Source organism: Schistocerca americana, chromosome 1 (genome assembly GCF_021461395.2).
Source record: "Schistocerca americana isolate TAMUIC-IGC-003095 chromosome 1, iqSchAmer2.1, whole genome shotgun sequence".
Taxonomy (NCBI): domain Eukaryota; kingdom Metazoa; phylum Arthropoda; class Insecta; order Orthoptera; family Acrididae; genus Schistocerca; species Schistocerca americana.
This window is the reverse complement of record NC_060119.1, coordinates 1,073,773,039-1,073,799,681: the sequence shown is the minus strand read 5'-3', so window position 1 is coordinate 1,073,799,681 and position 26,643 is coordinate 1,073,773,039. Positions and strand designations below refer to the sequence as shown.

The following is a 26,643-nucleotide window of genomic DNA, read 5'->3' as shown; positions in this document are numbered from 1 at the left end:
TCCTCCTCCTCCTCGTCATCATCATCATCATCATCCGTGTCAGTGGCTAGATTGGATTGTGTAAAAATTGGACTGTGCAAAAATTGAGACTTTGTACGGGCGCTGATGACGGCGCAGTTGAGTGTCCCACAAACCAAACATCATCCCCCCGTACGTGAAATGTGCAGCGTGGTTTGGAGTCCACGTGAAACTCTACGTGTGCCTGTAGCTGGTCATGACGAAAACAAACATTTCAGTAGTTGCATGCACAGTGCCGGTATTAAAACAGTGTACTCACAAATCGAAATCATAACCGATACTACAGATACTATTTCCGAAGTATCGGTACACTGAAGAGCTGAGATGGTTTGACATACACTGCCTTAAAATGGAGCGTCTGGAAGGGGAGGAAGAAACGTAATGAAATTTCATAGGTTGAGAGAATATGTTATTTCAGTGATTACAAAACAGCGTCAAATTTACAAAACTTGGCAGTATGAGCCCAATTATCAGTACAACGCTGCACCTCCTCTGGTGAGAAGAGTGTAAAAGTTGTTATATCCGCTCCTGAGGCAGGCTGGCCTACAAATGTTGGGGTACTGTCACTGTGGCGGAGTTGACGTTCGAGCTGGTCCCATACGTGTTTACAGGGGACTGATGTGGGGACCTTGCTGGTCACAGGAATACCTCAACACCGAGCAGACGCTTTGTAGAGACATGTGTCATTTGTGGACGAGCACTGTCTTCTTAAAAATGACACCATGATAAATTTCACATGAGAGGCACCCCACGAGGACACAGAATTTTCTTGATATACCAAAACACTGTAACAATGGGACTTCTCCCCAAGTCGCTGTCAAACATCCCGACGATTCATCGTCGAACATATCGCGTCGCAATTCATCACCAGTCCCCACTTCCTGGTCACGGCACCACTCCAGACGCAGCCGTCTGTGTCGTGTTGTTAACGGCAGACTACGCATGGTATAGTAAATTATACAGCCCGGCTGCTGCTGGTCTTCCACCAATTGTGCGGGACGACACAATGTTACAGGGAGTCCATTACTTGATCTCTAAGGACGATCGTGATGTGGAGTGGTTGCGATGTGCTTGATGCACAATACGGCGATCCTCCATTCTGGTCGTCAGAAGTGGTCGTACGCAAACTTGACGGCGATTATGTCTGCCTTCATGAAACTTCCTGGCAGATTAAAACTGTGTGCCGGACCGAGACTCGAACTCGGGACCTTTGCCTATCGCGGGCAAGTGCTCTACCGACTGAGCTACCCAAGCACGACTCACGCCCCGTCCTCACAGCTTTACTTCTGCCAGTACCTTGTCACCTACCTTCCAAACTGTCTTCATGTTCCCATGCAGTCCTATATCAGACCACTATCATATCCGAATGCGTCACAAATCTGGGTATTGCAGGACACGACCAGCCGCCCAAATGGCGACCCACAACGAGACCCCTTTCAAACTCTTTTAGGTGCTGACAACGCTGTCTCATACGAGTACATGACATCATCGCATTCTTCACAGTGGCCACGTATCGGCTGGTGCTTTTCACGCCTTTTATATACCCTACCAGGCTTGGTAACGACACTAAACACAAACAACAAAAAAGCGCTCTGATGCCAGTTCTACCTGAAACTTCCTGGCAGATTAAAACTGTGGGCCGGACCGAGACTCGAACTCGGGACCTTTGCCTTTCGCGGGCAAGTGTTACACCGATCTTTTTCTTTTTTTAAAAAAAAATCTCATTTTGTTCGTTTTCGTTCGTCGCAACTGCTCGGGGCGGACGTCGCAAGACACCCATTCGTCATTGATCCATTAACACAGTTTTTCTTTTATTACAAAGGGCAGCTATTCCTCTGACCGAACAGTTGAGCTACCGTGCCGGCAACTGAGCTACCCAAGCACGACACACGCCCCGTCCGCAGGAGCGCTTCTGTGAAGTTTGGAAGGTAGGAGACGAGATACTGGCAGAACTGAAGCTATGAGGACGGGGCGTGAATCGTGCTTGGGTAGTTTAGTCGATAGAGAACTTGCCCGCGAAGCACAAAGGTCCCGAATTAGAGTCTCGGTCCGGCACACAGTTTTAATCTGGCAGTAAGTTTCATATCAGTGTACACTCCACTGCAGAGTGAAAATTTCATTCCAGTTCCATCTGGGACAGAGAAATGAAATAATATACATAACCGCAATAATAAAGTTGAGTTAAATACATTCACGAAATTTAGAATAGCGCATACTATTATGTCCAGACCATGTCATCATGTCATCTCACTGCAGCCGAATTCTTGCCGCGCGTATTCTTCTCGGCTGCAGACAGTACACTACGTACATAACCAGCAAATCACCATACGGTGAACGGCGGAGAGTACCATGTGCCACTGCTATAGTCATACATCCTTCCGACCGAGCACTAATTTCTCTTATCTTTTCTGTGCGAGATGTAAGTTTGTGGCAGTAGTGCGCTGAAAATCCCGTTTTTCTAAACTTTCTCAACAGTTCACACAATGTAGGCTTTCACGGCCGGTGTTAACTTCACTTAAAACTTCCGGGCTGACAGCTCGTGGTCGACATGTAAAACTTTCCGGTAAAATTTCGTTTCCGGCTGCGGGAGTCGTCCTTAGAGGAGAAGCAGCGAACTGCAATCAGAACTCGAGGGAAAGCCGAATATATAGGCAGTACAGAGGGCACCATAATCCATCAAATGACGCCAGCTAAGACACTATCTCTGTTAGTGCCAACATTCTCGATTTAAAGTAATCGATAGCCATTCTGTCGATGCAAAGTCGAGATCCACACTTTACGTAACGTGACACCTTCGTCTTTTCTGTTAAAATTATTATGGTGTTTGCAAATCTCAATAGTGTCTCTATATAGTGCGTATTACAGCACGATCTCTTCGATGGTTAACCTCTGAGTACACATGATCCGCTATGGCCGTTTATCCGTATGTCCTCTTATGTTCAACTAAACGGGTGTTAACACTTCTTTTCATAGTAGCAATATATACTAATAGTCTACAAGTACAAGGAATCTTATATACACCCGTTTTAGCCAAAGGATGGCGTATATCTTTTGTCGTTCTTAAATATTCTTTTATCATCCTGGGGTGTCTGAAAATAGTCTCAACTCGATACTTTTTCATCACTTTCGCAATGCAATCTTACTAATAAACGGAAGAAAAATTTTCTCCTTGGGCGTTCACTGTTCTTCGTTGATCCTGATTATTTCCCTAGAGCGGCTTCATCTTTGAGGATATCTACTGCAGCCGAAGACGAAACATTAGGGGAAAATTTTACGTATCGTCCACGGGCTGTCAAACCGGAAGTTTTAAGTGAAGTTTCTCAGTAGCATTTCCGTAATACTCGCATGTTGCTTAAACCTACCGCTATCAAATCCGACTTGGCGGGGATCCCAAACGCACGAGCAACGCTCAAGAATGGGTCGTACAAGTGTTCTATATGTGGTCCCCTTTGTAGACGAGTTACACTCTCCTAGAAATCTCCCAATAAACTGAAGTCGATCGTTAACCTGCCTACATCCGACTTCAGATGCTCGTTCCATTTCATGTCGATATGCAACTTCACGCTTTGATATTTAATCGACGTGACTTGGTTAAGCAGCATGACTACTAATACTGTGTTCGAACGTTATAGTATCGTTTTTCCAAATCATCTACATTAATTTACCACCAAGACCGTGTTTAACATATCACAGATGTTTTCAAATCAGTCTTCGGGTTGAGAACAGCATTAATTTAGCACGAGGAGGTCATTACGGACGGAGAACCAGTGAAGCAATGCGGTGTTCAAATTACCCTTTGGATTGAGGCCAGTGTAAGTTACGACGACAATGAGGTCGTTAGTGAGGGAGAAGACAAGTATGAGATGAGAAATGAGCAGTGTCGCTTTCTGATATAATAGGTGTATGCGAAACAGACATATAAACGTGGTTGTAATGGCATGTGTTGACCGAATTGCTTATGTAGCAATAGTGGTCAAAGCAAGGCACATATGGTTTACGACGAGGTAAGGCATCCACTCTGTGATCAATAGTGTGTAAGGTACGTCCAGGAGAATTGCTTGAGCCACAACAGCCCGGCAATTGTAGCGCCACGCGTCACACGATAAGCGATTGGTGATTGAGTGCGCCCAGATGGCTTATGATCGCGTGCCCGAAGCAAGTGTTTTGCTGACTCCCTAACACTTGCGTGCATGGTGTCACAATAGACCGACGAATGGCAGTCCTCATCTTCAGATGAGAAATCGCGCTTCAATCTCGCCCGCGGTGATGGTTGCAATCGTATCCAGCGACGTAATGGGGAGACCGTCGCTTCGATTACCCTGGAACGCTTAAACGTATCTTGAAACTTCCTGGCAGATTACAATTGTGTGCCCGACCGAGACTCGAACTCGGGACCTTTGCCTTTCGCGGGCAAGTGCTCTACCATCTGAGCAACCGAAGCACGACTCACGCCCGGTACTCACAGCCTTACTTCTGCCAGTATCTCGTCTCCTACCTTCCAAACTTTACAGAAGCTCGCCCCCAGGCTGTGGCTAAGCCATGTCTCCGCAGTATCCTTTCTTTCAGGAGTGCTAGTTCTGCAAGGTTCGCAGAAGAGCTTTTGTAAAGTTTGGAAGGTAGGAGACGAGATACTGGCAGAAGTAAGGCTGTGAGCACTGGGCGTGAGTCGTGCTTCGGTAGCTCAGATGGTAGAGCACTTGCCCGCGAAAGGGAAAGGTCCCGAGTTCGAGTCTCGGTCGGACACACAGTTTTAATCTGCCAGGAAGTTTCATATCAGCGCACACTCCGCTGCAGAGTGAAAATCTCATTCCGGTAAACGTATCTTATTTGCAAGGCGGATGTTGTCAGGCATGAGTGACACAAAAATAAAAAAAGCTGGTATACGTGGCTCACTTTCACTCTGCAGTGTTATAAGGGACCACTCTTAAGGGTAATTCATAAAGCAAACCTAAAGTTTTCCTAGTCCGAAAGCGTGCAACACGGTTTATTTCTGGCGTGAATTCAAGACTGTCCTGCAGTGGCCTGTTTAAGGAATTGGCATTCAAAATTAGTCCATGGAATCAATACTACGAGAGTGGATCAAAATGTGATGCCTAGAGTGTCACAAAAAAAATTAATAATGAACATACAACAGCGGACTTGTCCAGATCATAGTCCGAACTGTCCTCTGCACAAAACTATATTCCAACATAGTCACCATGTATTTGCACACATTTGCACCATCGTTGCACCCAGGCAGCAAAACCAGTTTGAAAAAAAAAAAAAAAAAAAAAAAAAAAAACAGGGTTACGTTTATGTAAAGGTTTTAGTTTGTGAATGGTAGCGGTAATTTAATAAAACCGTTACATACTTCTTGAGACAGTCACGGTCGAAAAATAGTCAAAAAGGGTTATGCTTCCTGACCCACGGTTTTAAAGCTGTTTTAACTGGTCCATGAAGAAAGTTTATGGGGACGTTAGCAACGTGCAGCGTAGGGTGAAGACGTTTGCTAACGGAGAAGCGGACATTGCAGATAAACCGTGCACCGGCCAACCGACACCATCTGTCACGGATGTCAGACGAGGGTATGCTGTTGATGTGATTTGAGGAGACAGACGAGTTAGAGATCACAATCAACAGCTTTAAAATCATTCCCAGAAAAATGAGTCCAGAAGCAAAACATGAATTTTTCCTGACGTTTTGATGCCTCGGTCGAATGATGGCGCGAATGTGTACATATGCATGGTGACAATGTTAAACGGTAGTGTGCTGTAGATGACAGTTCTACACACTTCAAAAAAGTTTTGCATCACCCCGGTTCTCAGAGATCTTAAAGACAGACGTTGACTATGGATACTGTATCACAGACACAGTCCCTTTGACTCTTCAGAGATGTCACTAAACTCGCCAAAAGATATAAACAACCATGCATGAGCAGAGCCTATTAGACGGAGGGGATCCGACAACAGATCAGTTCCAGTCTTTCCATCAGGAACGAGTTACACGGCTCGTGTTGTCTGTAGTTCAACCATGCCTAGACGGTCGATACCGAGGTTCGATCGCGTCCGCATTGTTACTTTGTGCCACGAAGAGCTCTCAACAAGGGAAGTGTCCAGCCGTCTCGGAGTGAACCAAAGCGATGTTGTTCGCACATGGAGGAGATACAGAGAGACAGGAACTGTCGATGACTTGCCTCGCTCAGACCGCCCAAGGGCTACTGCTGCAGTAGATGACTGCCACTTACGGATTATGACTCAGAGGAAATTTCACAGCAACGCCGCCATGTTGAATAACGCTTATCGTGCAGCCACAGTTCATCGTGTTAACGACTCAAACTGTGCGCAATAGGCTGCATGATGCGCAACTTCACTCCCGACGTCTATGGCGAAGTTCATCTTTGCAACCACGACACCATGTAGCGCGGTACAGATGGGCGCAACATCGTACCGAATGGACCTCTCACGACTGGCATCACGTTCTCTTCACCGATGAGTGTCGCATATGCCTTCAACCAGACAATTGTCGGAGACGTTTGGAGGCAACGCCTTAGACACACTGTCCAGCGAGTGCAGCAAGGTGAGGGTTCTCTGCTGTGTGACATGTGGGGGCTGACGTACGCCGCTGGTCGTCATGGAAGGCGCCGTAACGACTGTACGATACGTCAGTGCCATCCTCCGACCGATAGTGCAACCATATCGGCAGCATATTGGCGAGGCCTTCGTCTTCATGGACGACAATTTGCCACCCCATCGTGCACATCTTATGAATGACTTCCTTCAGGATAACGACATCGATCGACTAGAGTGGCCAGCGTATTCTCCAGACATAAACCCTATCGAACATGCCTGGAATAGATTGAAAAGGGCTGTTTATGGACTACATGACTCACCAACCACTTTGGGAATCTACGCCGAATCGCCGTTGAGGAGTGGGACAATCTGGACGAACAATGCCTTGATGAATTTGTGGATATTATGCCACGACGAATACAGGCATGCATCAATGCCAGAGGACGTGCTACTGGGTATCAGAGGTACCAGTGTGTACAGCAATCTGGACCACCACCTCTGAAGGTCTCGCTGTATGGTGGTACAACATACAATGCGTGGCTTTCATGAGCAATAAAAATGGCGGAAATGATGTTTATGATGATCTCTATTCCAGTTTTCTGTATAGGTTCTGGAAGTCTCGGAACCGAGGTGATCCAGAACTTTTTTTGATGTGTGTCTATTAATTCCACTGTTATATATTCATTATTAAAAGTTTTATGACGAGGGACGCGTTACTTTTTAATCCACTCTGTAGATTAAAGATGTAAAGACACTTACTTTAGCCAACAATGTGTCCATTATTCAAGGACACACATTCAGTAACTTGCCAGAACCAATAAAAAGATAGGCCTTTAATACAGTGCAATTAAAAGAATACTACAGGAGTTACTGATGGCCAGATCCTTCGACACAGGGACGAATTTCTTCAAAGTACCAAGGGATGTATATACCGTCAAGACTATCAAATAACACGAGTGTCACGTATAAATCTCACGTCCGCTCATGCGGTTCGTATAAGTAAGGGTTGCAAAATTGCCTTATGGACTTCAGTGTACATATATTTGTTTGTTTGTGATAATTTGGTATTAGCTTTCAAATGAAAGTATGTTCCACATATTTAATTTATAAATTCCCTTGAACCTGATCTCACTTAAGGAAGAAAGAACAGGGTTTAGCCTCCCGTTGATATCGAGGTCGTTGGGGACGGGGTACAAGCCCGGAATGTTCCAAGGATGGGGAAGGAAAGCCGTCGTCCGTTTTCAAGGGAACCATCCAGGCATTTGCCTCCAGCGATTTAAGGATGCCACACGAAACCTAAACCTGGATCGTCGGGGTGGATTTGAACGTCGTCCCGTGGAAGGAATATGCTAGCTGCACAAATACAGAATGGACTCCTTTGTTCCGTACAAGTCACGCACAATATGAATTACCGGGGCAGATGTGGTCCCTCTGAAATAATGTGAAGTGAAAGTGTTGGATGAGAAGCTAAGCTCTACAAGTGAGATTAATGGCTAAACTCTTGACTCTCATGCCAGAACATGTGAATGCCCAACGATACCGCCCATGATCCTACCGCGATCTCACTACTGCGACAGCGAAGGCAGGCCGTTGGCTGCAACATTTGTATTTGTAATTGTAATGAACATCAGTAACCTGTGTCATGTACTAAGAGGGTCATTTCAATCGTAATTCACAGGGTAGACTGGATGGTGCAATTGAAGTAAATCGAAACTGAACGCTGTAGATAAAAACATTTTGTTTCATCTGTAGTGCAGTCGTCTTCTTAAATAATGTTTGCCCAGGTCTCGACAACTGGGACCACTGAAGACATCAAGCTTTTACGTGGAAAAAATATCATCAAAAGTCTTCGGCGCTGGATAGGAAGTTTGTGGATGGTTAACAGTCAATTGGAGTACATTTTTTGTCGCCTAATCGCTCTCTTAGTGATATGGGCGCTCAAATGATGATCCATCACCACAAAGGCCGAAAACAAAGATGGAAGAAGAGTGAAAATTGTGACGTATGCTCAAAAATGGGCTCCTCGTGAGAGGAAATTTCTCACATGACAGGGATCCGACTAACTTCAGTACTCCGAAATCTGACAGATGATTTAAACGTGATAAATCCTTCTGAGCGGTGGATCATGCCATGCTGAGCTTCAGGACTGTTGCAGATATGTCTGGAAATTACAGCCTTGCTAAAGCGAAAATTCGTCGTTGAATATCGTGCATACATTGCGGTGATAAAAGTCATGGGATACCTCATAATATCGTGTCGGACCTCCTTTTGGCCTGTGTAGAACAGCTACTCGACGTGACATGGACTCTACAGGTCGCTGGAAGTCCCCTGCAGATATACTGAGCCATGCTGCCTCTACAGCCGTCCATAATTCCGAAACTGTTGCCGTTGCAGGATTTTGTGCACGAACTAACCTCTCGACTAGGTCCCATAAATCTTCAAAGGGATTAATGACGGCCGATCTGGGTGGCCAAATGATTCGTTCGAATTGTCCAGGATATTCTTGAAACCAAACGCGACCAACTGTGGCCCAGTGGCATGGTGTATTGACATCCATAAAAATTCTGTCGTTGTTTGGGAACATGAAGTCCTTGAATGGCTGCAGATGGTCTCAAAGTAGCCGAAGATAACCATTTGCAGTCAGCGATCGGTTCAATTCGACCAGAGGAGGTTCGTTCCATGTAATCTCAGGACCACAACATTATAGAGCCATCACCAGCTTGCACAGTGCCTGTTTGACGGCTCGGGTCCATGGTTTCGTGGGGTCCGCGCCACACTCGAATACTAACACCAGCTCTCACTAACTGAAACCAGGACTCATCTGACCAGGCCACGATGTTCCATTAGTCAAGAGTCCAACCGATATGGTCACAGGCCCAGAAGAGGCGCTACAGGCTGTCTCGTGCTGTTAGCCAAGGCACTCGCGTCGGTCGTCTGCTGCTATAGCTCATTAACAGCAAATTTCGCCGCACTGTCCTAGCGGATGCATTCGTCGCACGTCCTATATTGATTTCTACGGTTATTTCGCGCAGCGTTGCTTGTGTGTTAGCACTGACAACCCTACGCAAACACTGCTGCTCTTGTTGGTAAGTGAAGGCTGTCGGCTACTGCGTTGTCCGTGGTGAGAGGTAATCTCTGAAATTTAGTATTCTCGGCATACCCTTGACACTGTGGATCTCGGAATAATGAATCCCCTAACGATTTCCGAAATAGAACATCCCACGCGTCTACATCCAGCTACCATTCACATGAATCACCTGAGTACAAATGACAGCTTGTGTGCTGTACCTTGTGTGCGCGATACTGCCGCCATCTGTATCTGTGCATATAGCTAACTCACGACTTTTGTCATCTCATTGTACATTTCTGTATCGAATTTCCGCGAGCGATGAAACTTGGATGAGAGTCTTCGAGGCAGAATTATTCACACTGAAACTGGGCTTGAGATCTAGCTTCGCAACGAACAAAGGAATTTCGATAAGCTCAGTCATAGATTTTGATCATAAACGAATCGCCATGGTTGATTAATTGGTTGATTTGGGGGAATGGGACCAAACAGCGTAGTCGTCGGTCCCATCGGATTAGGGAAGGATGGGGAAGGAAGTCGGCCGTGCCCTTTCACAGGAACCATCCCGGCATTTGCCTGGAGCGATTTAAGAAAATCACGGAGAACCTAAATGACGACGGCCGGACGCGGGTTTGAACCCTCGTCCTACCGAATGCGAGTCCAGCGTGCTACGAATCGCCATTATAGACACAACTGCATAGGGAACAAATTTCACAGTACCTTATTATCGTGACGTCGAGCCGATATTACATCCTCACGCAAATGTTGCGTGTACTTTTTTCGTGCTGAGCCAGTCACCAGATAACAACCTTTTTGCTCCAAGACAGAAAGAAGGTCAGCATTGATCGTAATGTTATCTATATTTAATTGCAGATTTACATTTCAGCTAACAGAGCAGCTATCGTCAGTGCTATAAATGCAAAAATAACACAGGAATCAGACATTTCAAAAAGCACTCCACCCAAGAACCGTGTCACAGTTGTACAAAATGCCAACTGCACAATTACATACCGTTATAGATAGTCATGTAAGCTCAGCATATTTGGGACGACACATATTACAATATAACTTTTGCATGGGCAAGCACCAAATTGAGACTGCTGTTTACGTATTTACACGACTTAAGCCATCTTGGATGGCTAACGCTCTCTATTTTCATTATCCATATGTAAAGGTGGGTTAAGGTAACGTTTGTAATACGAATAAAATGATAGCTGCGCTGTTAGCTGAAATCTAGATCTGCAGTAAAATACAAATAATACACTATTATGACCCACCTGATCTTTCTGTCCTGGATTACATCATGGTCGAGGGGCACAATTATTCCCATGGAATCAAACCTGATTAATTATTTCGGTCACATACCAGAAACTTCAAGCAAAACTGTGCATTATGTTTGAGAAATGTCACCTCATGTGGCTTACAGTCTGTAACTCTTCGATTTCCTTGTTCAGCGACGAAACAATCGCTATGTTGATCTCATTTTCCTCCTCTAGGTGAACTTTCCGTTTCACCAGGTGTACAGGCTTAGTATTGTGGATCAAATAGTAAAGCTTCCCAGACTGGGAATGTCGATCATAAATATTGTCTCCGTGTAACCCAAAGGACTGCAAAGAAATATTAAACAAATGCGAAATTAATTCAATTATTTCCGAAACTACCCTTGTATTTTGCACGACGTATTAGTAAACATACACCATGCGTTACATTTCAAGTTTTACATTTTATTTCTGTCATGGTAACTTTATCTTTTCAGAAGTCCAAATCGACACTAGTCCTACAGGATCTTGTACAGTTGATTTCTCTAAGAACTGATAAGTTCAATTATCCACATAACTCAGCTCTTTTATAAGGTGTTACAGATTCCATTCAGTGACCGACACTGAACACAGGAATCGACAGAGGAGGACGTATACAAATGAATAACCTCTACTGAGTTCAAAGTATATAGAGGTTTAACGGAGAATAGGTTCGCAACATGGATAAAGCCTGCAAACTGGCGTGCTTGCTCACATTGTATTTGCTGGTAAGTTTCCTGTTTACTAACTTGCTTGAGGAACGCGCGAGAGTGGTTGAGGTGTTGGCGTGACTCAAGGACACTCTAACCACTGAAAGCGAGGTACAGATGTGAAACCTGGAATTTCTTTTTCTCAGCTGGCTCAGTGGTCTAGGGGTATGATTCCTGCTTTGGGTGCAGGAGGTCCCGGGGTATCGTTGTTAAAATATTTAAATAAATATATATGGTTACAAAAAAAAAAAAAAAGGTTCAAATCCCGGCTGAGCCCTTCTATTTTGCCCTTTCATATTTTTCCTGTGCATACTGTGCCTCTCATATGTGCTAGAAGGGAAACTCTTGTCCAGTTTTCTGAAACTAGTACATGGTCTGTTATTTGAAATCCTGCGGCGCTTCAAATTATAACGAAGAAATTTAGCAGAAGGATTTACTTTTTAACAATGTGGGAAATATGGTGGAAAATACTAGAGCAAGGGATTCTGCTATGTGCGGGGTGTGCTGACAATTTTGAAACTGTATCGTAATTATCATCTTTTGAAATTAATCCATACGCACCTTTTTAAAACTCTGTAGCAGATTTTCTACGAATCGCTGTATCCGTTCAAACGATTTGGAGAAAGCTTCGCGGTAAGCTGTTTTTTGAGATCTCCTTCAGGTATGGTATGCTTTGTACACAGACGACCAAAGATGGGTCCGTTCGCGAGACTCTGTGATTAGCTGGTGCGTTGTCATGATGTGATCTGAAGCAGAATTTATTTTAGACGTTTCTGCATGATGCATTCGAAGAATCTGGGCAGGTGCACTCAAATACCAACCTGAAGTACTTTCTTGGTTTCATAGACAACAATGTTATTGAAGTGGCCACTTGCCATAAAGAATGTGCACATCACACACCGAAATCTTTTCACTTTTGCTGGACGAAGCTCTTCGGGGTGGACAAAAGTTTTATTTTAGGCTCGAAATGGTACAGCCGTATTTAACAAGGTGGGTGGTTTAGAGAAGGGATACAGTGACGTAGAAGGGGGTTAGAGGGGGTAAATTTCCTCGTAATCAATCCTTGAGACAGTTTTTTGGGTCACATGCCAGATCTGCATGGTGTCTCGTGGAGTGATGGCAAATGACACTATTGATAACCGTCTGTTGTTGGGGATAAACCAGCCTATCCCCTTCATGGTATTTGAGAGGTGTAGGCTACGTAATGACACCGAACTGCCTCACTTTATTTCTCGCTTTCATCGCAACCAACCTCACATACACAACACTCCGCTTTACATGTCCCCTTTACAGTCATCACCTCTAGTATGTGAACTGTTTCACTTAAGATACACAACATGCAAGTGATGCAAGATGTCGAAGTGTGCGCATTGATACAGTTTTAGCTGATGACATTTGATTAACAAAACTTGTACTCTGCTAAAATTAAAAGGGTTTCGTCTCAGTAAACAACTTATTTATAGCGTCCTTGTGAGCCCTGTGCAATAATTACAACGCAGTTAGCTATGCTAAGTAGCTGTGTTCGGTCTGCGAGGAACAGATCTTTCCAACAGTGGTTTGTGCAGTTCGATACTTACTTCAGTATTATAATTTTTGTCTTTGCTAAAGCGACCCATGAGGTTAAATTTAATGTAGAGTACTTTATGGAGTGCTGGTAAGAGAGCTTGAAGGTTGCAGCAAAATATTCGTGTTCAGTAATTACCGGGTACCATGTTCACTCGAAAGTACACCTGTCCAATTTCCCCCCCAATATTATAGAAAAGTTATAAAATATTCTCATTATCAAAACTGATACAAATAATTTTATCGACACTGATAATGGTAGCAGTAAGAGAGACATGTGTACGTAATAAGTAGAGCAAGGACAACAAAAATTTAAAAAAACTGTCTTAGAAAAAGTTTGCACACATCCACATGGATAACACTACTCGCAGACAGCTGGGGATATTAATTCCGTCCTCGGTTGGCTGGAGGCGGTGGCGACAGGAGGGGCATTCGGCCGTCCTCTGACATTAACAGTGCCAAATCCAACAAGAACCATGCCGACCCGGTCCAGGTACTGGATAAAGGCAAAAGAAAAAGAAGACTGTTTGGTTACCTTTACCAACCATCAGATACCCCGGTTCCCATGCTTGGGTAATTACCTCTGAGCGGCAAAATGACGTTTTCTGAGGGGTTAAGACAAAAGGGTTCAATTGTGTTTCGGTCACGAAACTAAATTATTTTTAAAAAATCAAAACTATTACCACTATTTTATAAGACAATAAGACTGGTTACATAAGTTACCTATTGGTTCTTTTTTTCTCTCTCAAATACTAGCATTAATGCGTGGCACAATGTGGTGGAGGTTGTGAAACGAATGTATGAGCGACATCTTCCTCACATAGTCCACCTTATAAACACATACTTTGTTCTTTGTACCACGTATGTATGACACTAAAACTGAGACATACATATCTATCCCGTATACTTGCCTCATGAAAATACCTTCTCCGAGTTGTTCACTGTGTACGATCGTGGGTGGCATCACGAGAAAACCGAGGAGCCGCCAGCACCATCCATCGGGGGCCAAAAATTCTGAAGAAGCCGAAACCGCTTAATAAACAAATATTACTGCGATCTCGACTGTTGATTTTAACCTAAATCTGTCTTTAAATTAACTGATTTTAAATGAGGGTGCACCATGTGGTTGAAGAGAGAGGGGTGCTGCAGAGGAAGCGTGATGTGCAACAAGTATCTGCTCTTACTATGGATAGTTAGTTTCCTTTTCTGAGAAGGAATTGTAGGTAGCACTCGCGATGCGCTGATAACGGCTCCATCGTTCTATAAAGAAAGGCAGTTAGAAATAAGCAGCAGTAGATGTCTCACTAACTCATTAGTACTATAATATGTCTTTCGTCACTTTAAAAATAAAACTGTTTAAACAAAATTCTTTTCATTGTCAGATTAAGTTATGTGCTGATGTTGAAGATGGTGCGGGAGCAAGAGGAAGGGTACTAGCTAATATCTGACTGCATTCAGGGGGTAATGGACTCCAAACTGTTTCGAACCACTGCATTAAATTTTTCAACCTTTGGATTTCCCAACGATTTTCTGTAATATTAACTTTCTCAGACGATCCAACAGCAGGATAAGAATTTTTACAAAATAAATTATGGGAATAACTCATCAAAATAGCCGTTTCACTGTGATCATCAGAAAGAAAGAAAAAAAAAAAATAAGGAAGCTATACACCTCGAAAGAGCATTTCACAGCTTTTTCAAAAGTTTTATATTTTGAAAGAGACCACTTGGGTAGACAAAACGAGGCATGTTGGTCATTTAATCAGAGTGAAGGATAAATGAATGGGCCGGCCGGAGTGGACGAGCGATTCTAGGCGCTTCAGTCTGGAACCGCGCGACCGCTACGGTCGCAGGTTCGAATCCTGCCTCGGGCATGGATGTGTGTGATGTCCTTAGGTTAGTTAGGTTTAAGTAGTTCTAAGTTCTAGGGGACTGATGATCTCAGCTGTTAAGTCCCATAGTGGTCAGAGCCATTTGAACCATTTTTGATAAATGAATGTAGTCGATCAGCCGTGCTTGGGCAATCGCGGAGGAATGCACATATACCGTATGTCTGTTCTGCAGGGACCCAGGAGAATCGTGCGACAAACAGGTACTGATTGCAGGTCACAATTGTGCACCATCAAGAAATATGTCGCATGATAGATGCGTACAAAAACGGTATCGCACAGCAGGATGCCGTAGCCTTCGCGTCAACTGTATAAGGTTCGTTACAGCTACTGGTATGAGCGGTTTTCTTTGCTTTCTGCAGGGTGGGAGAGACGTTAGGAACAAAGGTCTTTGACTGAAAACTGATGACCATAAAAACCAATTATGGAATCTCTTGGGACGAAGAAAAGGAAGACTGAGTCTTCACGTCACATCAACATCCAGATCATAAGAAATGGCGTACTTTCTTTGATTGCAAAATCAAATGGGAAAGGAAATCAGCCCTCTCTTTTACGAGGGATCAGTCTTGAAACTCTAATAATCAAGGCACAGAATATTGAAGAGATCAGCTGCCAGTGGTCATTGATTTATACGAGTATCAATGAAGCAAGTTGAAAATTTGTGCCAGACCACGATTCGAACCCGAGTCTCTTGATTATTAGGCAGTTGCGGTGACCCCCATGCCATCCGGGCACTGTGGTCACCACACCCGCACGGACTACCCTAGCACGCCTCCCGACAAGCCCAAAATCTCAGCTTATACCTCACACTACTGACGCGGTATCGCTGCTCATCATTAGCCTCATCACGCTTCTCGCCGATTCCCGTATAAGTTCCAGATTGGTGTGCATCTGTACTGAAGGAATCATTGGCCGCCATCGCCTTGATTATATATATTTGGTGTTCTTCTTTCGGACATGTCCAACAGAACAGACACCATTTTGACTGTTGTGACAACTGTGTCCGGATGGCATAATGGCAGAGCAACTGCCTGTTAAGCAGAAGAGCCGGGATGAATCCTGGTCCGGCATAAATTTTCAGTTTGCCCCATTAATTTAAATCAATGCCGACTGGCAGCTAATGCCTTTAATTCTCCTGTGTCTTCATTCGTAGTGGACGCAGGATCCAAATGTTGTCTCTGCTATCGGACATGTCCGAAAGAACATACACGACATATATTTCTAATAATCATTTTATGGAAACAACGGGGAAACTATGTCTGGACGGCCGGACGTGGATCTCCAACCTCCCCCCCCCACCACCACCACCACCACCACCACCACCACCACCACCACCACCACCACCACCACTACCCCCCCCCCCCCCCCCCGCCCTGGGTCTTCTCCATTCAGTGCGTGTGCATTGTGTTGAAACATACGTTATGGACATAAAAGAGAGACGAGATGATTTCGTCACCCGTAACTGACACTTTCACTCTGGTAAGCGCGCTAGAGCTGTGGAAGTCTGCATGTTTCTAGTTTTAGTTGGCTCTGTGGTCTAGGGGCAGCCAGCACGTTGGGTGTTCGGTCAACGAGCTGGCTGCCCTCTGTAAGAAAAAAAAAAACTAAGTGAAAGGATCAACAATGGATTTCAAAGGATGTCATGTGACGTCTGCCCCGACCTAATGCAGAGAACAGTACCGAACAACAAAATGAAATTAAGGGGAAAAAGGGGGTATGATTCCTGCTTTGGGTGCAGGAGCTCCCGGGTTCAAACCCTGGCTGAGGCCTGGTGTTTAGTCCTTTGTGTCAACCATCTGATGACGGAGGTAAATAATCTGTGAGTGCCGTATACAATCCACGGGAAGTACCTGTGCCAATTCATAACATGTACATTACTGGCCATTAAAATTGCTACACCCAGAAGAAATGCAGATGATAAACGGGTATTCATTGGACAAATATATTTTACTAGAACAGACATGTGATTACATTTTCACGCAATTTGGGTGCATAGATCCTGAGAAATCAGTACCCAGAACAACCACCTCTGGCCGTAATAACGGCTTTGATACGCCTGGGCATTGAGTCAAACAGAACTTGGATGGCGTGTACAGATACAGCTGCCCATGCAGCTTCAACACGATACCACAGTTTATCAAGAGTAGTGACTGGTGTATTGTGACGAGCCAGTAGCTCGGCCACCATTGACCAGACGTTTTCAATTTGTGAGAGATCTGGAGAATGTGCTGGCCAGAGCAGCAGTCGAACATTTTCTGTATCCGGAACGGCCCGTACAGGACCTGCAACATGCGGTCGTGCACTATCCTGCTGAAATGTAGGGTTTCGCAGGGATCGAATGAAGGGTAGAGCAACGGGTCGTAACACATCTGAAATGTAACGTCCACTGTTCAAAGTGCCGTCAATGCGAACAAGAACAACCGAGACGTGTAACCAATGGCACCCCATACCATCACGCCGGGTGATACCCCACTATGGCGATGACGAATACACGCTTCCAACGTGCGTTCACCGCGATGTCGCCAAACACGGATGCGATCATCATGATGCTGTAAACAGAACCTGGATTCATCCGAAAAAATGGCGTTTTGCCATTCGTGCACCCAGGTTCGTCGTAGAGTACACTATCGTAGGCGCTCCTGTCTGTGATGCAGCGTCAAGGGTAACCGCAGCCATGGTCTCCGAGCTGATAGTCCGTGCTGCTGCAAACGTCGTCGAACTGTTCGTGCAGATGGTTGTTGTCTTGCAAACGTCCCCATCTGTTGACTCAGGGATCGAGACGTGGCTGCACGATCCGTTACAGCCATACGGATAAGATGCCTGTCATCTCGACTGCTAGTGATACGAGGCCGTTGGGATCCAGCACGGCGTTCCGTATTACCCTCCTGAACCCACCGATTCCATATTCTGCCAACAGTCATTCGATCTCGACCAACGCGAGCAGCAATGTCGCAATACGATAAACCCCAATCGCGATAGGCTACAATCCGACATTTATCAAAGTCGGAAACGTGATGGTACGAATTTCTCCTCCTTACACGAGGCATCACAACAACGTTTCACCAGACAACACCGTTCAACTGTTGTTTGTGTATGAGAAATCGGTTGGAAACTTTCCTCATGTCAGCACGTTGTACGTGTCGCCACCGGCGCCAACCTTTAGTGATTGCTCTGAAAAGCTAATCGTTTGCATATCACAGCATCTTCTTCCTGTCGGTTACATTTCGCGTCTGTAGCACGCCATCTTCGTGGTGTATCAATTTTAATGGCCAGTAGTGTAGATCAGAACTTTAGCAACATTCCGACTACTGAAAATTTTATCATCAACACGTAAGAATGGTCCATTTTGATATATGAACACCGCTTCCGCCAAGGCCAGCGCCTTACCTTCGCGACAGTATTTCCAATTTTGTGTCGAGCGAAAACAAGCTTCCCTATAAATTATAAAATGCATTTTCTCAAATTTTCATAGCCAAACTATAAGTGGGAAATCAGCAAGTGGGGGATCAAACTGATCACCGTGAGGTCTAATTCTGGAGAAATATCAGGGCATAAAGCATAATTAGTGATTTTAGCAATTATTGAAACTTCACGAGCAGGTGATGCTAGCTATGTAAATAAAGTGTCAAAAAGTTAATCTCTTCAATACCTCCCTATTTTTCGCGCAAAAAGTTACGTTGGCCGTTTTTCTTCGCCCCCCTTCTCGCTCCGGGTTGGCTATTACACTAGTCTTCGGAATGCAGTTCACAGCACCGCGCGTACAATTGTGCCGACATGTGTCCACAAATGTCTCAATGGAACGAAAAGAGTCCCTATTGTCAGTGAAATGCTGTGTTCTAAAAACGGAGCACCTACCGTATGTGTCGAAGAACATTTGCAATGAAGTAGAAAGCACAAAAATAGTGAGTAATAATTGTAATTTAATATTGTTTAGCAGTAACAATGTAAAACACGAGAACTGTTTACGATCTTGGCAGACAGATTTGTGAGAAAAACCGCATTGTTACAGTGGCCACTGAAGATGCTCAGCAATTAAACGAAACACGTGTGGCCTAAATTAGACTATTGCAAAAGACGGTGTATAAACTACACTGTAAATATAACATGTTTAAGATTTCATAAGCAAGAATTTGTGTTACATAAATCATTTTATAAATAAACCCCAAAAAGAATTTTTTTTTCAGTGGTTCGCAGAAACTGATAAAAGCCAGTTTCCGGATCTTTGTGAAGGAAGTCTATGCCCGATATTACCTAACCCACCCTTCCCCTCAAACTACACCCAGCACGATATTTAATAATCCATCCACGACTGTTTCGCTGCCATAACAACTTCATCTTTCAGGTATTCCACTCGATGTGTATTTTCATCAGAATATTAGTTAGTACGTAGCACGTATATCATTTCCAGGAATTACATTTACACAAAGAAGAAAGTATTTCAGATTTACGGCAAACCCCACTAGAAGAAGTTGACAAATGAGATAGTAGTACACATCCGATTAAATTTTCAGCGTTACGACCGAGAGAGGTATGCAACGCACTGAATTCAGATTGGAGAAGATCAGTTCGGAAACTCCTATTTGGGTCTCCCTTGCTTTCATAAATAAGTCAGGGGAATGGCGGGATGTTTCTTTTGCAAACGATATGCTCATTTTCTTCCTGATCCATGTGCTATCCGAGCATATGTTCTGTCTTTAATGACTTCGTCATCGGTCTGAAGATAGCCCAATATGGCTTCCTTCAGCGTTACGTAGGGAAAGCAAACGAAGAACTCTCTTGTAATCTCTCAGGCTGGGTCCTGTCAATTAATACACTTAACACCACAGTTCGTCGCAGCACCGGGACAAAAATGGCTCTGAGCACTATGGGACTAAACATCGGAGGTCATCAGTCCCCTAGAATTTAGACCTACGTAAACCTAACTAACCTAAAGACATCACACACATCCATGCCCGAGGCAGGATTCGAACCTGCGACCGTAGCAGTCGCGCGGTTCCGGATTGAAGCGCCTAGAACCGCTCGGCCTCCGCGGCCGGCTGCACCGGCACAAGTCGATTGGGCCGCTCGTGGAAATATTACGCATAAAACAGAAACAACAACTCGGCTCAACATCCAGAAGCACACCATTATGAGCGCATGCTCTCAGAATGCCACAGGGTCCCACAAGAGACGTCAGAAGTTTTCGTCACTCAAGGACAAACTCCCACTCTGGACAGCGCGCTACAGCTGTAAACGTCTGCATGTTTCTACCTCAGCTGGCTCAGTGGTCTAGGGGTATGATTCCTGCTTTGGGTGCAGGAGGTCCCGGGTTCAAATCCCGGCTGAGCCCTTCTCTTTCAATAAAACATTCTTTACTATTATGCCGTGGTCGGACAGATATCACATTGAAACCTAACGTTTCGTCCGCATCTGTGGAGGACATATTCGAAAAGGATCATAACTTCTTTGAGTGTCTGTTTCACACACAGGCTCGCTATTGACAGCAGCAAAATTCCGTTCACGCGTGCTCCCATGCTGTGGTGGGACAGCACATGCTTGAATACCCGGGCGCAACTGGCCGTTGTCGGTTGCCGTTGTCCACCCCGTGGTGGAAGATGCTTACACACTCCTTTCAGCACCGGGGTCCAAATGTCATTCAGTTTCAGACACTCAAAGAAGGTTCGATCCCCCTTGAAAATGCCCTCCGCAGATGGGAACGAAGAGTTTTAATGTGAAATCCTTCCGACCACTGCATAATAGCTTGGAATATTTTATTAATTGTGTCATTTCCGGCCGTGAAAGTTTACATTTTACAAAAAAAAAAAAAAAATAGTTCTAACGGCTGTGAGCACTACGGGACTTAACATCTGAGGTCATCAGTCCGCTAGAACTCGGAACTACTTAAACCTAACTAACCTAAGAACATCACACACATCAATGCCGGAGGCAGGATTCGAACCTGCGACCGTAGCGGTCGCGCGGTTCCAGACTGTAGCGCCTAGAACCGGTCGGCCACACCGGCCGGCTACATTTTACAACCTTTCTCTTTGTCTTGTCGTCTTTAGCTTATAAACGCTGTTCCATCGATCTGATGACGGATGGGGTCTCACTGAGATTTTCAGAACCCGGCATATGGTCCAAACGTGAGTTTCTGCTGTGTGACGATCCGTAGTACAAAATCTGACAGTGCATCAGTTTCTGGATGCTCCGAAGCGTGTCTCATTTTTTACCTACAGCGCTATCTGGTTCAATCGTTGTGATCTTGTTCATTGCAGTGGAAAGTGACAAAGTTTCGAATACTTCCAGAGAAGTCACTAAACAGTTTTTCCGTCTTAATAAACAAATGTGATTACTCCTAGACGGTAGCATTAATTAATTCTTTGCCTTACGAATGTAATGAACTTTTGAAGAGCCCACTTAACATTTGTAGGAAGTAATGCGGTTTATGTTGTATCGTCCGGTCTAGGATACCGGCATTGAGACGGATCTGAAGCTGTAATTGGACAGCAATGGACGAGGAAACCGGCCATATCCGGGCGAAAATCTAGTGGCTAACAAATAAGCAGCAACATTTCTGGCACGTACTGATGTCTCACTTTTTTTTTATTTGAGTGGCGTTCCCCCCCTCCCTCCCCCTCCCCTCGCCCCCAAGGCCAACATAATACCTAAAGAGCTATATAGCTTAGTTGTTATGTTACTGTCTATAGTTAATAATAGTAAAGGTAGTATGCCGCCGGCACTGCTCAGGAGAGGTTAGGTACCAGAGCTCCACTAGCGAGGCACATGTCGCGTGTCTGGATCACCTCGGCCGTTGCGCGCACATGTAATGCAAAACGACTTTACGTTTCACCTTTTTGTTCAGACTTCGCCCGCCCAAAGGCGCTTGACATTGAATGGTTTCTTCCCGGGGTTAAAATATCACCACTAGATCTCACTGACCGCACTCCGGTCGGTGGGACAGGACCTCTTCGCAGTCCCTGCCCCATACCGCCTCCGGCGACGGTATGCGCGCATCCGCCACCTTTAGCATAGGCGTACAGGTTTGCTATATTAAACATCAACATGATGGGCAGTGCGCCAGAACGTCAGTGTCTACACCCTGTGTGGCTCCACAAACTGTCAGCAGCGATCCACGTTCTTCGCATACGACGTTTCTCACCGATTTCGGGACACTATGTTAGCTTTGTTGTAGACACCAGTTTCAACTGAGTCCTCCATTCAAAGAACTAGATGGTTATTTGCCATGTCCGACGCCACATCGCGGACTTTCATCTCGTTGATGTTTGAGAGAAGGATCATACCGACGTCTCCGGCTATACAGCACATTCTGTGAGCAGACTCGAGCAGTTTTATGTCTCTGTCTACCTTGGAAATGACGTCTCCCAGTCAGAAAAATGGTCCCTTACGCTTTCGGACCATTGTGCCATCATCTGCACACTCTACCACCTCAGACTGTCTGGCGCAGCAAAGGGTTCTGTAACCTTAACGTTTCCTACTTAGTAACCACAGCACTGACGACGACGTATTGCCACTACATAGGTGTCCTGCGAAAAGCATCTACCGTAGCATGCATCCACGTTGCGCTGGTGATTAAGTGCGTGAAATCTGCAGTTGTAAAGGTCTTCATGAAATGTGGCAAGGAAGCAGTGGTGTAACATCGGGACATCACCAATTTTCACTACACCATCCTTCGCGATCTCAACGCATTCCCCCGTCACTTAATGTCCATAGGGAGCACCAGCCTACTAAAGCCCCTCTCCTCACCCTCCAACAAGATAAACTGTTGGCGTCATGGTACATTTGCGATAACACGATCTTCTACACAACGAATCACTGTCCATGGTCCTTGCTGCATCTGGCCATCGTTGTCGACGTCGACTCTTTTGTTTCTGCCCTCACCACCTCTTATGGTACTCGGCACACAATGGAGGCGGCGGTGGTGTATGCCTTCGCTGACCTCTGTCTCCACTTTTACGATGACTATCTGATGCTGGAGCCAATTCCTAAAGACCTCCGTTCCGCTCCTGAACGAACCCTCACCATTGCAGAGTCAACACCTATGATGAAACCGACAAGGGGGCAAAAACAAGTCGCCGGCACTAGGTGGTCTCCCACTGGAGTTCTACCGAGCTTTGACCACCTTAATGCTCCCTCACTGGACAGGGTTGCTTTGGGAACTGTTTACGCCATCCTTACTGGTACCACCCAAATTTGTCACTGGTGTTCTTTTGCTGGTACCTAAGCCATCAGGAGGGACAAATGTCACCGCATGCCGCACCCTTACCTTAATGAATGCGGATTATGAAATCTACATGCGCCTCTTAGCAGTGCACATACATACGGTCTTACCTACGGTACTTTCACCAGAACAGACTGCACGTGGTTGTGAAGCTGCCCTTCAGGCGGCTTTGGAGGAATGCCATGGTCTGTCAGCTCCGTGCAGCACTGGTGTCTATTGATTTTGTAAGTACCTTGAGTCACGTTAGATATCAATTCCTCCTCATGGTCACTAAACGTAAGGGGTTTCCTCAAATCTCTGTAGACACGACCCATCAGTTGCTTCTTCCTGCTGCCTCCACGGTCTAAGTCAATTGGAGACTTGTTGTACTGATTCCTGTACGCCACTCTCTGCATCAAGGATGTCCTATGTCCCAGCTACTGTATGCTGCCACCTTACAGCTCCCTGCAGGGTCTCATCTTACCCGATAATACCTACCGCTTCAGTGCCTATGAAGACGCTCTAACTCTCGCCTACTCCACACCAGAACTCAGTGACACAATCGACTCGATCCAGCAGTATAGACATATTTTGCGTAGCATCCTTAGTGTACACAAGTCGATGATGATGCACATCGGACGTGGACTTGAAATTGCGGTGCTGGATACGCTCCCTGTTGATATTACACACTATTCATTACTTAGGGATTGACTTTATGGGCCTCACACACTGCACTGTGGCATTGGTTTGCAGCCGCTCTTTACAGTACATAGAGCACCATGTTCACCGCCTCGTCCACCACAGGTGGAACCAACTACACCGTGTGTCCGATCTCAGCACGTTGTGCCCCTAAAGTGGTACTTATTTGCCAAATCCTCCCAATGTCGTAACTCATTGGTCTCCAACGTCAATCACCGTTAGGGTATTTTTTGTCACCATGGGGCCCTTTCAAGGTCCATTGCAACAGTCTAACACTGCACATGTTAAGAGGCAGCCTTTGACTTGTTTGAGTGTAATCCCCTGCACTCTTTGTGCATACTATACTGTAGCACTGCCTGGGGTCCTCCACATCTTTAACATGCAGTCTCTTGGATATCCTCTGACCAGCTCCTCTCCAACTACTGATCGATATAGCACACATCTCCTTGTTATTGTACCATATCATAACTTTTTTGTCGAATTCAGCTACGTTCGGAACAATCTCCTGGTCACCCTCCCTTTCTGTGTGAAGGACTTTTATCCTCTGTTTACACTGTCCACCCTTCACAACCCCATGGAGGTACAGCACCCAGACATTAACTAGCGGACGGTTTGAGGATGCATCTATGCACCCTTTCTACCATCAAATGTGCATTCACTCTGGTAGTCAGTGTCACTGTAATTTCCTGACCAATTGTCGATTTTATCATATAGGACTGGCGACATCAGCACTTTGCTCTGACTGCCAACTTGACGAAGCGGACGAGCATTCTCTTACATGCTCCCTGAAAGGGGCATTTGGATCCTCATTCAATGCACTGTGGGCTGTTACCAGCGCACTCTGCCAATGTTGGTTACCTCAGACTTTATATTACCCTCTTCTAAAACACCATACACTCATCTCATTTCGAGGACGGGTTTTAGAGTACCTCTTTCACAATAGTTCACATGCGGTCCTCGACTTCTGGTATCTGGTTGTGATCGCACATACTATGCTTGCCAAGTTGCCCTATTACTGACGAACTTTCATAGGACATCTCCACAGCTTCTTTCTTAACCTCCTTCCCCCACAGCTGGGGTGTGCCACTCCTATTTTATGACACATCTGTGATCATCTTACGTGGTATGATGCACCCACGCGTACAGGCTAATGAAAGGATGTAATACGAGAAAAAAGTTGTCGTTTCATGCTTGTTTGAATCTCCTCTCCCTCATTCCTATCGCCCTTAAGAATTGGCACTCGAACGATGGCCGCTTTTAGTTACCTTAAATTACTTAGGTGGGCAGGAGGTTTAGGTGTAGTTAGGATTTATTTATTTAATTTGCTAGGGCCCTTAACGCTTCAATCTCTCTACACATATATTAAGAAAAAGCGAATCGAGGTAATGCAATGGGGAACGGATCTGCAGACTCTCTAATGTTCGTGCCCCATTTGTGCCAAATAGTTGTATATTTAAAGCATCAAATTGTATCCAATTTACACCTTCACAATGCGAGATCTTGTGTATTACTTTCTATTACGATTATCTTCAAAAAAATAATTAAAAAGGGGTATGACAACTGTTTGGGTGCAAAAGGCGCCAGATTAATATCCAGGCTAAAAAATGGTTCAAATGGCTCTGAGCACTATGGGACTTAACTTCTGAGGTCATCAGTCCCCTATAACTTAGAACTACTTAAACCTAACTATCCTAAGGACATCACACACATTCATGCCCGAGGCAGGATTCGAACCTGCGACCGTAGCGATCGCGCGGTTCCAGACTGTAGCGCCTAGAACCGATCGACCACTCCGGCCTATCCAAGCTAACCCTGTGTCTTTTGTTTAGTCCACCTGATAAAGGAGAGAAAATAATCTGTGTGTTTCAGACACAATCCACAGACAGTAGTCTGTGATATTCGATAACTTGCACAACAGAACTTTCGAAAGACTAGCCCGATATTTCCCAACCACCCCCCCCCCTTCCCACCCCCACCTTGTTAGTCCAGTAAAAGAGCTTCGATATCTAATGATCTCTTCGCTGACGGCCGTTAAGAACTGATCTTTTTTTCTGCATCTTCCTTCCGCTGCATCATCCTTCAGATATGCTACCTGAGATGTATTTTCACGAGAATATTACTTAGCACACAGCATGTATACCATTTCCAGAGATTACATTAACACGAAGAAGAAAGTATTTCTAGGTGAAGGCAAACCTCATTAGAAGAAGTTGACAGAGATGGTCGTAATATATATGTGATTACATCTTCTACATTACGACCGAGAGAGGTGTAAGGCATTAATCTTAGATTAGGGAGGACGGGCATTCAACTATCAGTTTGAAAACTCAGATTTTGGTTTTCCGTGCTCTCTCTAAATAAGTCAGGGAAATGGGGTTCAAAATGGCTCTGAACACTATGCAACTTAACTTCTGAGGTCATCAGTCACCTAGAACTTAGAACTAATTAAACCTAACTAACCTAAGGACATCACATACATCCATGCCCAAGGCAGGATTCGAACCTGCGACCGTAGCGGTCGCTAGGCTCCAGACTGTAGCGCCTAGAGCCGGCCGAAGTGGCCGAACGGTCATAGGCTCTAGGCGGCTCTAGGCGCTACAGTCTGGAACCGCGCGACCGCTACGGTCGCAGGTTCGAACCCTGCCTCGGGCATGT

The 26,643-nt window shown here is 45.1% G+C and overlaps 1 protein-coding gene and 1 non-coding gene across 2 annotated transcripts in view; both read left to right on the top strand.

The window, feature by feature from the left end:
* The window catches only part of LOC124617385, a 1,108,641-nt gene that overhangs the window by 566,249 nt on the left and 515,749 nt on the right, over positions 1-26,643 (top strand). The gene's annotated exons all lie outside the window — the stretch shown is intronic.
* On the top strand, positions 20,350-20,421 carry Trnap-ugg. Its single transcript has one exon. It is a non-coding gene; the product is annotated as a tRNA-Pro (tRNA).